We start from the raw sequence: 12065 nt of genomic DNA on the forward strand, positions 1-12065 counted from the left end.
TACCATTTGCTTTTCAAGCACTACTTTTTTCTTCCTCATTAGGCCCTCCACGAGAGTGCATGTGTTTCAAGCTTCCTCGCTCGTGTACTTCACTAATCCTGTACTCCATGTTCTTCTTTGCCGCGCATGTGCCTCTCCCAGACCCCTTCACTGTTGCTCTCACCCTTGTGCTTCCCAAATTGATTCCACCCATCCAGCTTGTTTCTTCGCAGATGCTTTACCAACCAGCGCTTTCTGTGTTGCTTTCCCCAAACACTGTGTTGCCCTCCTCCTGTGTGATGGTTCCTCATGTTGTGTCCCAACTGCCCTCCCTGTGTTGTCTCCGTATCCCATGCTGCATCAGCGTCCCCCAGCCTTCCTCCGTGTTACTTCTGCTCGTGTTGTTTCTACCTTCCCATGTTACCTCCCCCCTCATTTCTCCCACTCCCCTCACCACTTTTAAAAAACTAAAAATGCTTTTGTGAGTTTTATTTTATTTTAGTTACAGATCCACTTTCGTGCGTGGTGCACGTGCCTATAAAATGATGTGGACAAGCACATCAATAACATTTTTTGTTTTTTAAAACTTTAGCCATAATGCACAACATCTGCATGCTGAGCGGCGTTGTTAAAAAGCATTGGCAAAGCCATTAGGTCACAAAGGTAGGGGCTATTGGCTTTGCTAATGCTTGTTAACTATGCTGTGTGACATTTTTGACATGTTTTGTGTTGTGGAATGAAACAGTATACATTTAAATACAGCACAAGTTTCTGAATCATTGCTAGGCCACTGGATGTTTGTTAGGGGAAGGTGAGTAATTGTGCTTGGGTGTAGAAGCAAAATGTTAGGAGCAATATATTTTCTACGTAATTTACGATCTGTTTGTTGTGTGTCAGTTGCTGTGCACTATGTTATTAGTTCTGTGTGCATATTAGTACTATGTGTATATTTGGTGTTAACATTTATGTGTGAATTGAGCCCGCTTGTACCACGCCAGTTAGCACTGCCACTGCTTGTCAATGAAAGGGCTTGACTAAAGTGGATTCTGGATGCAAAGGGTGTGTACAGTGCTTGTGTTGACTTGCAGCACTGGGCTTTACTGACGTGTATATACTAGTGTTAAGCAGGGCCACTGAAATTGATATTTTGCTGGCGTGGCATTTTCCACATATTTGAGGATTTTCAGCATTTGCTCCATAATCCTTCATTAGTGTGCACATTTAAGAGAAAAATTGTTTGTAGCTCAACCTGATCAAAAGTTACGAATAATTCGGCAAGGCATGTTCAAGCACAGTGAAAGGCTGTCTGGAAAGCTTGATTAGTCACCTTCCAGTTTCTTATTGCTGTGTATGTGTGTTAAACTGTTACTACTGAAATGAAACCTTTGCCCAGACAAATCATTAACATATAAAAATGACAGAATATTGAAGAATTACCATCACGAAATGTGGCGCATTATGCTGCATGATTTGCCTTTCACAGAATTTAGTCAGCCATGGCGCTACAGGAAGCCGTCCCTCTATGTACTGTGCAAAGCTAGGCACACTGTGCAGGGGGTCCTCGCAACCACATGTTGGTTTACAAAGGTAAACACTAGACCACATAATGCTCTTATTTTTACCGTAGCTTGGTCGAGCAGTTAGGCTAATCTTGGAGAAGTGCAAAGCATTTGTTGTACTTACAGTATCAAAAAATGAGACCACACACTCAAAAGAATGACTTGAAACAATATTTCAGATTTATTTAAAATAATTAAGAGCAAGATCATCAAAATCGGGTAAGTACTTTTTAAATTATGAATTTTTGAAGTTTTAGTAGAAATAGTCTTTTTGTGTGTAATTAAGTAGGACTCAATGGAGAAAATACTTAAAAAATGCATAGAAAATCAGGCAATGTGTTTACCAATGTGTCCTTTTGTAGGTATGTTGAGGTCGTCAGTGGCACTATGGACCAGCTGGAGAGGTTTGGACAGTTCCCGGTTTTGGTGGGAGTAGCTGAAGAAAGTTGTTGGAGCTGGTGCCAGGCCATTGTGAGGGACTACTTGGAAAAGCGTTGCACAGATGGACTGAAAGATAAGCCTGGTGGGTCCCCTTGGGGTGTCGAGGTCGCACGGAGTTGGGGGCTCTTAGAGCACAGCTGGATCTTTGTTACAGGGCACAGGGCGGCCGGGTGCAGAGCAAATCGTTGAGCCTAGATTTGTTCACAAAGGTGCCCTTGGAAGCAGGAGGTAGGTCACTTTGAGGGTCGCTTGCAGGTCAGAAGGGGCACTCTGGTGGGAGGTCCAGGTGGTTCCTGAAGTCTCTTGACTGGGTCTTTTTCAGTCCGGAATGGACCGTCTTTCTGGGTGTCCGATGTGAGGTGATCAGTACCTAGGGCTATTGCACTGTCTGGCCACTGGAAGCTGCAGTGCCACCAAACGTGGCACACTGGCAGGGTTTGTCCTCATGGTCCGGCAGTAAAAGTTTGGTCCAGCTGTGATATCCGGCTCCTTAGTAAGCAGCTGGTCACAGAAGTGGTCTTCAATGGGTCTTTGGTTCCTTGTTGCTGTAGAGTGATGCCTTCACTCTGGGGGGAGATCTTTGGCGATTTGTGAAGAGTGTAGATCCTCCTGGGGTTTGTAGAGTTCGTCCAATGCCCAAGAAACCCCTCCGCGGCAATAGTCGAATCCTGGGTGCAACACGCAGGATTTGGTGCCTATTCTTGGTGAAGCAGGACTTCAGTTCTTGAGTCTTGGGTCTTCTTTGTTGGTGGTCTTCATTTGTCCTTGGAATCTGATTTCTTGGTCTAGAGATACTCACTGAATACTGTATTTAGTGGGAGTTTTAGGGGTTACCTATTAGGTCCAATGGGTCATCTACCTTAGGGTGGCTACACCCTCTAAGTGACCACTTCCTGTGGGCAGAGGTCATTTCCCTACTCCCGATTGGCTATTTTCCTTCCATGCAAGATGGATAAAAATGAAATGGCGGGGCCACCTCGCATGCAATACCTTACGGGTAGTGCAAGCCAGGACTGACCACTCCCCCTGCCCTTTGTCTGGTTTGCCACTGTTGCTCCTGCCAAAAGTGGGGGTTTGCAACACGGGCAGCCATCTGCTGCTGGCAGCAGGCCTAGGGGTCGAGTATCAAGGGCAGTAAGTCCTTTGAAGCTCGGTATCAGAGCAGTGCACATTCCTGAGGGAGGGGGTGTTAGTGCCTCCACCCCGGAAGGGCATTGTTCTGAGTCCCGGAGAGCAGGATCTCTCACCACAGGGGCTCCGAATTTTGCCTAGTGGTGGTAGACTGGTTGTGACCAGCCAGCAACCATGCCAGGGTTGTTAGTTTTTGCAGGGGGCACCTCTAAGGTGACCCCTGGGCACATTTTGTAAAAGAAAATCCAATACTGGTACCAGTTTGGATGTATTAATGAGTTGTTTGACACCAAACAACAAAGGGTTCAGGGTAGCCATCATGTGGCTGTGAAACTCGGACTGACCAGTGTCCAGCACATGCATTAAAATGGCTGCCCTGTTCACTTACAATGTCCCAGGTTTGGCAAGGACACATTAGTGGCATATTGCTTATTCATCTATGCCCACACATACCATATAGTGCACCCGGCCTTAGGGTTGGAAGGCCTGCCAGTGTGGTGACCTACCTATAGTGCATGCAGTGTGTAGTGGACAGGGCACACAGGCTGTGTGCCATGTCAACTTTGTTTTTTTTTAGGATTGGATCAGAACAATCAGCCTGCAGTGGCAGTGCTGAGTGCTTCTGGATGCATGGCCCTAGAGGATAGCACAATCTGTGCTGCTGCCATCAGGGCCTACCATTAGCACCCCATGGCCTGGGTATCATTTACTAGGGAATTATATTGCCAGCTAATGATGTTGCCAGTTGTGCCAATGCATCACAACAGTTTTAGGGAAAGAAATCTTGTCCCGGGGAACCTGGTTAGCAGGGGCACTGGGCACTAACAACTTTGAGACTACATTAAATTCCAGGCAAAAATGGGGGCTAACCATGACAAACGAGGCCTTTTCTCACAGCCACGTAATTTGGTCCTCCATGCCCACATAATTACAGTGGTACTGGTGTTGATATAGGGACATTGCTGGGAAGATATTTTTGGTAAGGAGCTTTATTGCACAGCTAACTTGCTGCATGAAGAGAGATGTGGTATCTAGAAGCGAGTATGTAGTAGATAAATACTTTAACAAGCTGGAATGGCGACTTTGGATGTGGACAATTACATGTGGGGGTGTATAGACACCTTTCAGAGGACATCTAGCAAGTTATTTGGTTTCAAAAAGTCCTCAGTGAAGGTGTGTTGTGGAAGCGTTTCTGAGTCTTTTTCTGGGTGAGGAACGATTCTGCATTCTTCTCTTTTATAAGAGAGGGTGAGAAGTGATGAGGTAAGTGTTATGTGGTGAGACAGAACCCTAGCTTTAGGTCTGGTAATACAGTATTTGATGGTGGGAGGTTCAGTTTTTTGAATCTGGACCGTGTGTAAACAATAAGGAAGATGTAGTGTCTTCGCCATGTATGAGAGTCAGCAGAACGCGGAGTGGGAGAATAAAATGCTGCTTTAAAGGCTGGCGTGGTGAGCTGGGTGAGAAATGACACTTATTTAAAGATGGTGGCTGACAAAGCACAAATAGGATTTATTTTGGAGATGATGTGCCCCCCACAGGCCTGTCCGATGAATTGTGTTTCAATGAACGGGTGCTACAGATCATTCTTATTAAAACCTCACCACTTGCCTCAATACAAATAAGGAATAAAAGTAGGTTTTATATAATCAGATTGCACACAGTGTCACTGTAATATTTATGTATGTATTTATATATCTACATATATATTACTGCATAACAGGAAGGTGTGCCATATACGCTTATATTGCCATCTACGGGTTCTGATGACATTTATAAACCACATAGTAAAAGGCAGAGAGGTTGGTAAATGTCACTCAAATCCTGAGATGGCAAAATAGAACCATATTAACCATGCTACTCGTATTGTGATTTGTACTTTACGATTTTTTAATGGATTTAGTACTCTATAGAACAATTTACATGTTATTCACTACTATTCATTGTTTGCCTGAGACAACAGGTACGTCTGTCAATGATTTGAAAAGTGTTAACATTTAAAATGTGTTTTATGAAAATGTGTATTTGCATCAATCATAGTTTTGAATACAAAGCGTGTAAGAAACTCAAATACAAGCATTATAAAATGCGCTTTTCTTTTGTAGGTTTAAAAGGCATCAAGAAAGAAAATAAAGTGTGATGCGTTTTTTGCTGACAGAGTTCCGCATTTACAATACTTATTTTCATAAACTGGGGAACAGGGTCGGACTGGCCTATAGGGCAAAAAGAGTTCTAGATAGCAGTTGCAGCTCGCTAAGGTGGCAGGGTGGCGTGTGGCTGGGGGGTGGGCGGGCGACTGGGGGATGACAATAAAACAAAAAAAATGAATAAAGAAAAAAATAAACTTAACCCAACTCCCTGCCGCATAAAAATAAATGTCCCTATTTCCACTTTCCCACTCCATGCTACTGCCGACTCAAAACCACCCTACGTCACTCCACTCTACCCTTTTCTACTATGTACCACTCCACTATATGCCACTTCACGCTACACTACTCCCCTCTATGAAACTCCAGTCCATATTTCACTCATCGCCACTGACTGTACACCACTCCACAACCTTCCACTCTATGCCACTCCACTCTATTCACTGTACACCACTTGACACTACTACAAGGGATGTCACTGTGCGACACTACACTGTACAACACTGTGCTACAATGTACTCTATCACTCCTCTTAACAACACTCCATTCTACAACAGTACAATCTACAATTTGAAACAACGTTTATTTTAAAAATAAAAGCCATTAAAATTCACTGAAAAAAGCCAAACGTTAAAACTTAGGTATAGTTAGAAAAACTGTATTCTTTGTATATAAACCAAACTTAAAATGCACAAAAATTATACATTCTACAGTTATAGGCAGACCTTAAATTTATAATTTATACACCACCTTCAAACTACTGTCCTTTTTGGCCACAGGGCTTGGCCTGCTTCCAGGCCCTGGACCTAAACCCCCAGCAGGCTGCCAACCTCAGGCACAGCCTTTGGTATGCAGGTCATAGTATTGGCTTCAGTCTCCGGGGACCCCCATCTCCCAAGGTCAAAATTTATATACTAAGGGATGGGGTATGCACCATGCCATCCTCGAGCCTTAATAGTCCAGAGGACCCAAATCCCTGGGGATCAATACAATAATGTATGCCCCCATCTTCCTGAGCATTCATAGGCCCCGGGTCCCCCACCACAGAACACAAGTCTGCTCCCAGCCAGTGGGAGTATTTTTTAAATCTCTTGCTGACTGGGAGCTATATCTCTCTATCTATATATATATTTTTCTCCAAATGGCCCCTAACAGGGTGCGCTCCATTGAGTCGGTGCTCGTGTCAGGGACGGGCCAGCCCTGTAAACACTTCTCCACCAAATGACACAAGGTCAAACACGGCACACACAGGAATCCTTGTGTTTGAAATGTATTCTTCCAGTGAGCCAAGAAAAAAAGGGAATCCCAAGGAAATTTACAAACAGTTATAGCCCAAATGGATGAACACCAAATCAGAAAGCTAACTCTTGGTCCAGAAAACATGCTATTTGTGATTTGGTGTAAACCCCGACTAGTTTTTGAGTAATTAAGCCTAAAAGATTGTAAATTTCACACCTTAGAGCAGTGATACTCAAAGTGCGGCCCTCGTGACCTTTACATGCGGCCCCCTGGTCAGGAGCACTGGGCTGCTGCTTTCTTATCTCAGCACTAACACTGAGAAGGAAGTTAACTAAAAAGACAAGCCTTTATTTAAAGGTTAATTGAAGTTAAAAAAAGGAAGCAACTAATGCACCAGCTAACTTTAAAAATAAATGTGTTTCTAAAGGCATCCTGCAGCAAAAATTTAATAAGGTATTTAAAATTCCAGAGAGTATTTCATTAACATGCAGAACTGTGTCACCTTAGTACATCGCATTATTATATTATATCAGTGCATCCTATGTACAGCCACCCTGCTGGCATCCATGCGGCCCTCGGTCACATCACAGACAATACCTTTTGGCCCCTGGAATAATGTTTGTGAGTACCCATGCCTTAGAGGATATGCTGAGCTGACAGATCTCAAAATGAGATCCGATTGGCTGACACCACATCAACAATGGACTTAATTTAGGGGTCGCAGCTACGACCTCTGACATGCCCCTTATGACCCCTGGCTTGCCCCCTGCAACCCCTGGTACTGCCTTTGCAAGTCTTGGCATCAATGGTAGCAAACTCATTGCCAAAAACAATAAGGCAACCTGATCTTATAGTCATTGGTGCCCCATCCTTTTTTCTGCACGTGTTTTACTATACCAATCGCAAATAAGAGCACCAACAGCTGGAAGGAGATCTCCAGTTGCAGATGATGTAAGTGAAAAAACCTTTTAAATGTATGTTGTGTGCATGCTTGTGGGTGAGAGAGAGAGTGTGCAAAAGCGTGTCTGTTCACGAGCATCTGTCTATACGTGTGAGCATGATTGAGTGAGTGAATGGGAATCTGTAACTGTGAGTAAGAGTCGGTGATAGGTAGTGAGTGAGGATGACTGAAGAGTCCGTGAGTATGGATGAGCAGTGAGTGAGTGCAAGATACTGAATGAGTGCAACTAAATGAGGATGAATGAAGGAGTGTGAGTGAGTAAGCGAACATGGGTAAAAATCTAGTGTCTGCCATTGGCTATGGTATACTGATGGTAATTCTTGGTTTGACAGGCATTCAGGATAAATATAACTGCTAGCAAACTGGAGGCATTGTTAGAATTACAGGCACTTGTGACAAAATACTGGCACTGGGATGCTAGTAATTATTGGCATAATCCTTAAATAAAATACTAGAGAGTAACACCCATAAGTAAAATACTGGTAGTGGCATACCAGAGTTAATTATTGGACTCCGGGTGCACCCATGGAAAAATCTTTCACTTGCACAGGAGGAAAATGTTGGCACTGGGGCACCTGTGGAGCTAGCTCAATGGAGATACTTCCTGACATAAGAGAGGAAACCTGTGGCATATGGGGGGCAGGATTAAATACTGGTCCTGACATACTAGAGGTAACTTTGAAATAAGACAGTAATGAAAGTCATTTCAAAATTCTGACACTAGCATACTGTAGGTAATTTTTGGCATAAAAGGGTATCCCTGGCATATGAGAGGCCTGCATGATATAATGCTGGCCCTGGCACAATGGAGGTAATTATTGACATTTGAGGACACCCACAGCACATGCTGAAAACAAAGGGGGTCTTCACCTCATTAGCTTCAGGTTTCATTGCCTTGACACACCTACCTCTGGCATTTTGGTGAAACGACGTCCATGGATATGGCAGGTTGCTGTCTTAGGATTCAGGACTCAGGCCTGAGTCCTTGAAAACACGTAATAAAGCAGACATAAGGTTGCAAAGATTGGGATACCCCTAAGGGCCAAAAACATGTTTTTTATTTTTTTTTAATATGTAATTGGTGATGCAAATTCGTGCAGGGTCCTGGGCATTTTTTATTTTTTTAAAGTGAGAGCCCATGCTACTATTTGAGAGAGAAATAAAAACAGCATGAGCCAGTGTCTGGTTCATATAAATATTTACAGCCGCATGGCCACTCTCACCGAACCTATTATGGCCCTCTGGGCCACCTCCACCAGGGCCACTAATTAAAATTATTGGGAGGGGGACACATTTTTTTTAGGAGATGCAGGCAGCCCCTCCCTGGGGTAATATGAGTCTCGGGGACCCTATCCACTGGGGCTCAGTCGCATATGTTAAAGGGGGCATGTGGCCTCTCTTCCTGGCTCTCTTTCGCCTTGAAGAACCCCATCCCCTGGGTTCTGCATACGTATTTGAGTGGGAGGAGGGGGACACGCCACTCCCCTCCCCGGGACAATTTGGGCCTCCGAGATTCCATCCCCCAGGGCCCAGCCAACAAATTGTGGGTGCACTAGTGCTCACCCACGGCACACACCACACTTTTGTTGGGTGAAATTGTGGGGCAACAGAGGAGCCGCAAGACTGTGGGGCAACAGAGGAGCCACAAGCCTCAGCCAGCACCCCACATCCAGTAGGAGCCAGCATAGTTCCCTTCCACAGAAGCAGCTGAAAATGCTGCTCCCTGCAGATAGGAGCAATATTTAGATATATTTCTCTGCCCACATCACAATGGGCAGGGAAACCGATCTAAAGTCCATTCCCAGCAGTCAATAGCATTTTTCAAGCTCCTGCCTGCTTGGAGTAGACTTGGTGTGAGATTTGAAATTGCTCCTGCTGAGCGAGAGTAAACATAGGTTTCCCTGCCCACACCAGTGTGGACAGAAAAACCATTATGTTCTGGGGTGGGCAACCCAGGACATTGCATATGAGTCAGCCCTGGGGGAATGGGGTCCCCAGGGCCATTAATGCAAATACAGCAGACCCTAGAGGATGGGGTCCCTAGGACCGAGATAGGCCAGGGAAGGGGAGCATGTGCCCCCCATCTCCCTTTTCACACTTTGCAGGGTCCCTGGGTCTGAAAACAGCCCGGAGAGGGGGAACGTGTTCCCCTTCCTCTTTACTAATGAGGCGAGAGCCTGGGGTCCCTGGGGCTGAAAGTGGCCTGGGGAAGTGGGCTGTGTGACCCCCTCCACTTCACATATGCAACCGGGCCCCAGGAGATGTGGACACCGGGGCTCAAAATTACCTGGGAAAGGGGGCCACATGCACCTCCCTCCCCCAAACTATAAATATCTGTTCCCCTTGGGGTGGGGGGGGGTAAAAAAACAACAGGAGACCATGCTTTTTTTTGCCACAGATTTGCTGATCCCTGCAAATTTGCGGTAAAATGTTAAAAAATACATCTTAATTGGCCCCAGGTGGGGTCTCTCTGGGACCCCGCCACGAGGCCTAGTGGGTCAGGGTATTCCTACTCTGGCCCCTTGTGTCTTTTGTTTTCGACTCAGGACTGAGTCTTAAAATGGCTGCACCACTTCCTGGTTGAGGTGGTGGCAGCCAATTAGATCTCATTCTGAGGTCTGTTGGGATCTATTAAGTCTCTACGTCCCTAGATATACAAAGTTGTTTTAGGAGTAATCCCTCAAACACATCAAAATACAAAAAACATTACTCTTGCTGGACCTAGATCCAGCTTTCTGCCAAATTTGGAGCAAACCTGTTCAGCGATTTAGGCTGTAACTGTGTCTAAAGTTCCTATGGGAACATAAATGGGGTATATGTGTTTTGGACTCCCTTTTTTTCCAGGTCCCTGCTTGACGGATCACCCTGAAACATTCCATGCTCAAACTAGGCAAAAAAAAACAATTTTTTTAGAAAGTTTTGTGGGGATTCAGCAAACGGTGCCTAGGTTATTGGCAACACCAAAAAATGCATTTTCTATGGAAACAGGACCCTAAATATAACTACCCAGTGGTGATAAATATACATACACACACATCCATATATAAATAAATATGCACACTTTTGTTTTTCAGCTAAAGGATTCAAAGGCAAAGCAACAAATATTCAAATATACACCAAGGTGGTTTGTGTTGGCCCTTTTAAACTTGGGAAAACAGTAATTTGGAAAGACCTTAAGACCTGGGTCTTCAACTGAAGCTCAAAGGACAAACCCCTCCAGCACCTTGAGACCCTTACGGGTGAGTAGTTGCGCTTTATAAACCCTGATTTGATTTGATTTTGGAAACTATGAGTAACCCATTATGTTGAGCAGTACCATTTTTCTGTTCGGCGGAATATATTCAGATCTGTCTGATTTGAGAATCAGTAGAGTAACCAAGTTCTGGACTTGTACATCATACTTGGAATTCACAATGTGACAGGTCCAAGCATGCAAACTGTTGTCAACTCAAAACTGGGATTGAATGCGGATGACCCTCATGTACGGGATGGCTGCTAACTTCGTAAAGAAGTTTATTATTTTAAGTTCTTTGACTTCTCCATTGAGAATACTTTGAAAAAACATTTGATGGACTTGGACCAATTAATTTATTAAAGTAAGGGCAGTGCCAATCCAGAGTCTAATAAAATGACTCGCCCACAATGCAGGCTTGGTAGGGAGCTGTGGTGCAATGATCTCATTAAAAGAATAATGACAGCGGTTACAGAAAGGTATAGTGGCAGAACTAGAAAACAGACTACTAGTGACCAACACGTAACTGTGTCCTCGGCGAGGTCAACAGTCTTTAGCCCCAGTCTTAAGAAAATAAGAAAAATTAGAAGCTTATTTAACACTTCAACAGAGTTCCCTGGCAAACAGGTTGACTCATGGCACATTACACAAGGTAAGGATAGCCAGAATGTTGCTTGACTTAGGTTTCTTAATTGGGGGGGGGGGAGGGGGGGGGGGGAGAGGAGAGAGAGAAAGAGAGGGGGAGAGGAGAGAGAGAGAGAGAGAGAGAGAGAGAGAGAGAGAGAGAGAGAGAGAGAGAGAGAGAGACAGACACACAGACTTAATGTGCTTGTTTGTGTATATGTAGATGTTAATTTATGTGGTATTTCTATGGTGTGAACCCAGCCACAAGGCTGTAAAATGTCAAAGAAAGTCAACAAGTGATAGAAGAGGTAGCTGGTTTGTGGACTGTTAACACATTGTGATGTTTTGTTCTTCAAATAAGGTGGGGTGTCTTCAACTTTTTCCTAAATTGGAGCAGCGTTGGGGTTGTCATCATGGGCATGGGAGTCATGTTCCAGATCTTGGGTACATATTGAAATATTCCCCTAGAGTGAATGGGTATGGAATTGTGGCTGTAACATATCAATCAGTATTTTGAATGCTACGAGTGGTTTAATAACTAACTAAACACCCCATCTAAACTGATTTTAACTTGTACAAGTAGGCCACGATCAAAAGAAAAAATGAAAACTGTAAACCCTCCACTTGATACAATTTTCGAAAGAAGGGACCTATGCAGGTCACACAGGTTCATATAATCCTCACAAAAAGACAGCTCGAGATGAGACTGCCCAGCAACTCATTTACTGGAAAGGGGGAACTCTCTCTGTTGA

General features: G+C 44.4%; 1 protein-coding gene and 1 long non-coding RNA gene across 4 annotated transcripts in view; one reads left to right on the plus strand and one right to left on the minus strand.

Annotated features, from left to right (window-relative positions):
- The window catches only part of LOC138300679 (transmembrane protein 150A-like), a 645891-nt gene that overhangs the window by 73959 nt on the left and 559867 nt on the right, over positions 1 to 12065 (minus strand). The window lies entirely within an intron of this gene.
- The window catches only part of LOC138300677 (uncharacterized), a 59097-nt gene that overhangs the window by 26964 nt on the left and 20068 nt on the right, over positions 1 to 12065 (plus strand). The window contains exon 4 of the long non-coding RNA XR_011204982.1: positions 10532 to 10696. This is a non-coding gene — a long non-coding RNA (uncharacterized lncRNA). The remainder of the gene's footprint in view (positions 1 to 10531; positions 10697 to 12065) is intronic.

Source organism: Pleurodeles waltl, chromosome 6 (assembly GCF_031143425.1).
Source record: "Pleurodeles waltl isolate 20211129_DDA chromosome 6, aPleWal1.hap1.20221129, whole genome shotgun sequence".
Classification (NCBI taxonomy): domain Eukaryota; kingdom Metazoa; phylum Chordata; class Amphibia; order Caudata; family Salamandridae; genus Pleurodeles; species Pleurodeles waltl.